Below are 4,839 nucleotides of genomic sequence, written 5' to 3' on the forward strand. Positions count from 1 at the left end.
GAGAGAGAGAGAGCTGGGTTCGTTGGAATGATGAATGAAGAAGACAAGGAAGGGATCGAAGTTGGTTGGAGGTCAGCACAATAATGGGGTGCATGTCAGAAAGTCAATAGAATGTCATGGTCTAGCTGGGTCAGTCAGATGGTCAAACGCAACCCTTGACTCTTTCATAAATACTATAAATGAACTGACGGTTGGATTGGTGGAATGGATTTATCAAACGGTGGTTGTGGACCCTCTTATGTTTTCCTCATCCTGTCAAGTCTCCTTCCCCCCGGCCAGTCTCTCTCTGGTTTCTTTTGTCCTCACCTCAACTGATCGAGTACAGACGCAGCTAGCTAGATTACATGGTTACTTCATTACTTGTACAAGAATGTTCATCTGCGCCATCCATACCTATACCATATACGTATACTGTTAATTTGCTCATCACCATTGTCCCGGCCGTTATTGTTATCATGTAAGGAACAAGTATCCAATATCGATAAATGTAAATATCTCGGAACCATTTACCGAATGTTAATACATCATCAAGTGTAAGACTTGGTCGGATATCGATCAATGAAAGTTAAAGTCTCGGTATTCTTATCGTCGGTGCTTGTTGTTTACCGAATGTTACATCAAGTAAAACTTTGAGAGTCTCGGATCATTTGTACTCTAGGGCTTCTATTCTGTGCTTGCTAGGTCGAATCTATATCATACTGGGCAACAAATCCGTTTTAATACGTAGCATTTGGATCTTCTTTGGAATCATTGCTAGCTAGCTAGCTAGACATATATCTTATGATCGACAATGCTGATCACATGTCACTGCTCACCGCACAAAATTGAATGCAGCGATCGAGTCCAAAGGCCAGTAGTATCACTGGAGTTAAGATCCCCAACTACAAGAATGCTGGGGGAGCTTTCTCCATCCACCTCTGCTACGTACGATCCATCTCTGTATACATTGACCAGAAATTAATATTTGCCCGAATTATATAAGACTGACAGGTCTTTCTGTTCTTGATGATCCCAAGATCGACCATATATGTGTGTTGGGTGGTCAGGTATGTTCTTGGTTGGTCATTGTTGGTGTGGGGTACTAGTACTAGTAGTGTAATCGATTGAGAGTGTGGCCGGCGGTGGTGTTGGATCAGTTGTGATCAATATATGCATGGCTCATTTGCTCGCACAGCTATATATATCTAGCTAAACTAGCTAGAACCAGAAACTAGCACCAAACTCTTGCACATATTAAGTGCTATTAAGGCATTTACCAAACTTCACCGATGCTTGAATTGCTCATCGTCATGGAATTACTATTCAGATAATGAAAGCTATCTGATTTAGTCAGTTAGATATAAGGGCAGCCATGCATACTCCCACCCCTGATTACTACTTACACGTACTGTGCTATGTATAATGCTAGATAGGGATGTGCCTCCATTAATTCCGATCCGGTCTATAATACAAAATAAAGCAATACACAGACTACTATTTCGTTTTTTTTCTTTTCTTCTTCTTCTTCTTCTTCTTCTTCTTCTTCTTCTTCTTCTTTCTTTTAGGGTTTAGGGTCATGTACAATGACGACTCAACCATAAGGGCACGTCAGAGAAATTCACTGTCTAACGGATTTCTCATGTTCATATCGGTGATAGTCCTAGGAAAACAACTGAGTACAGATTCTGGAAATGATTTCATTTAAAAACTTATATTCTAGACCTATAATTAACCTCCTGCATGTATCGACCAACAAAACCCAAATCATACATAGACTACGATCTGTCATATACAACGAGCTACCAAACCGTCACCGTCGCAAACTCCCACACTATAGTTGCTCCAAGGAGGAAGAAGTCCCGCCCTAAAATCCCAGCAGTTTACCTCATTTTACAACCGGCCACCATCTGAGGAATGAGGCTCATCGATCATGCACAAAAACTCACCGTCCTAGCCCCAGAATCCCAATAACTGCCTTCCATACACAAGAGCAACCAAAATTTTGCATACCAAGAATCACGTACTAACAGCTTATGTCGTCGCAGACTAAAAGGACTAGGGCTAGGGTTTTCCATCTTTAATATATTGAGAAAGTACCAAGCGTGAAGAACAAAAATGATGTTGAAAATATATTCAACGTACACAGGCCTCAAGATATCGCATTCTGTATATGACCTAGCACAGCTCTGGGAATTTTTATCATATATATATGTAGAATTGTAGATGAAATGAAATCATCCTACACACCAGTAAGTGCAAAATTGAAGATAAATAGCTGGCATAGTTAGATGTTACTTGAGATGCACGTAGACAATAGTCATCTGCATTATCAGGTTGAATGAATCAAATTAAACGTATAATTGGTATAGGCCACAAAATCATTTTCCATAGAATACCTCGATCTTCATATATACAGGATTATACATCCATGCCAGCGTCACCCTTAAAAAGGTGTATTATAACATTATCTCATATAATCGTTGTCAAGCTCAGCCTGCTCGATAAGGTTAAAGTTTTTGTAGCTATCAAAATTTAAAGCCAGCGGTGGATAGTATTAATATCTAGCTAGCTAGGGCAGATCGATTCAATCAACTTATCACTTCATTGATTCCTTTGATGTGTTTGATCGATAATCGAAGAGAAAAGGTAAGGGTTTGTATTTTCTTGTAACTTGTAAGAGAAATAATGGTTTTGTTTGTAACTTGTAAGTGGGCGGTTTCTAGCTATATGCATAATTTGAGTTGTCGTAGTCGAAGAGCAATGACAAAACATATCATCGACCACCTCTAATTTTTCAATAATGCTTCAACAGAAAACCAAAACCACTAGTCCTATTTTCAAGTTCTGGCCGGTATATATGCCAATGCCATTGTCCATTGACATGGTCGGCGATGGGGCTATATATTCCCAATTTTCGGGTCCCAATTCCACAGACCACAGCCAACTTGTCTATGCAAGTTTATATGTACGTATTCATCAAAATATCTCTAATCTTTCTTCTCAATCCACACAGAATATTTAACCTCTATGAATTTCACTTTGGCCATTTGTTCGTGAACAAGATTGAAGAGTAGTAAGGCTCTGGACTTGTTCGAGTTTCTTGTTTACATTTTTTAGGGGTAATTCTATTGTGCCTCCATGTCGTACATATAGGATACACTCATTACATATTTAACAAAAAATTGGTTGTCAATGTGGTAAATAAGGTCATTGTTTAGATAATTTTAGTTCTGTTAGTTGTAATTACTCCACATACAACATTTTTACAAGTTCATGAACAAATGTTTGTCGAAATACATGCTAACTTGGTTTAATTGTATGTAAATACATAAAACACATGTACATGATACCTAAGGATTCAACAAAGTTACCTCGATCCAATGATTCTCCTTCGGAAACCACTGAGTCGTAGGGTACGTACATTGGCACTATTTTTTGGCTTCTTTGCTTTGGGGAAAGCACTCAGTTCTCCCAATAACGACGAGCATGGCAATTGTGCCCAAAAGTCATTGAAAGATCGTTCGCCAAAAGTCATTTAAACTGTAAGTTTTGTTCAACTAGTTGTAAATTGAGTGTATGATATACATCACTGTACCATATATAGACAAACAAATTTTTTAGAGTTGAATTTATTTGTATGATTTCTAGTGGAAAAAAGCTAGCATGGTAATTGCATATATTGATAATCATAAAGTAGTGAAGTAACATATATACGTCAACTAACGAGGTTGTCTATGGTACCGAGATGTTTCCCATACACTCATTTACAACTAACTAAACAAAAATTACAATTTATTTGAACTAAAATACAACGACTTACCACATTTGGTTTATATATTTACGTATGATTGAACCAAGTTAACAATTTGTTTATAAAACTTGTAAAAAATCGTAGGTTGAGTAATTACCCTTAATAGAATTATTACCTAATTGTTATGACTCTATTTACCACAATGACAAAGAACATATTGTCATAACAGTTAATGTGGGTATCACATATATACATGTAGGTACTTAAAAAAAACTATGCACGCAACTTTAACCATAAACGATAATTTAATTAGCCTTACTTGAATCTTCATCAGGTGAGTTGTGGAATTTGGTTAGATTAGGAATCTAGGAAACTAGAAAAGACATTAGAAAACAAACTTCTAAAATTTTATGATGTTTGGTATTTTAACAAGTTTAACTAGTGTGGAGATATGTATGTATTTCTTAGTTCTATCTCTCGATCTGTCTTTTTATTTATCACAACTATGAACTATCTCTCTCGTAGTCTCGTATCGGCTTATATGGTGCAATATATATAGCTAGTCATGTCACATGTCCATCAGAGGATTCAGAGCGATCGAATTGGCAACCGCCAAACCGGTCCAAGCCACGAGATGCATGCCTGCTTCTAGTATTACCTACCTACCTCGCTCGCTCCTCGATCCTCATTCTTCCAATTATTATTATTTTTTTTTTTGAAAATATAAAATGAGATTAAACTTACACTTGAACTAGCCTAATCGATGGTAATCTAATTCCTTTCAGATTAAATCATTAAACTTACACTTGAGGTTTTTTCCTCAAGCTAGCTATTCTCGAGTAGTACTCGATTCACCGATTAATTAATTGTTAGCTAATTAGTACCGTTTAACATTAACTAATAATGCTTAATCACTAATGCTGCATATAGCTAGGGTGCCCCATGCATGCAGCAGTTAATTTACCTTGCTAGCGCAGCCCTAGTTAGCTACCACTTATTTGATATCTCTCTAATAATCCCCTTTAATTAATTAATTAACTGATTATAGAGTGCGTCTTGATTATACTATATTCATTAGCATCGATCTTTTCCGGCCTCTCTCTCTCTCT

The sequence above is a fragment of the Fragaria vesca genome, linkage group LG5, assembly GCF_000184155.1.
Source record: "Fragaria vesca subsp. vesca linkage group LG5, FraVesHawaii_1.0, whole genome shotgun sequence".
Taxonomy (NCBI): Eukaryota; Viridiplantae; Streptophyta; class Magnoliopsida; order Rosales; family Rosaceae; genus Fragaria; species Fragaria vesca.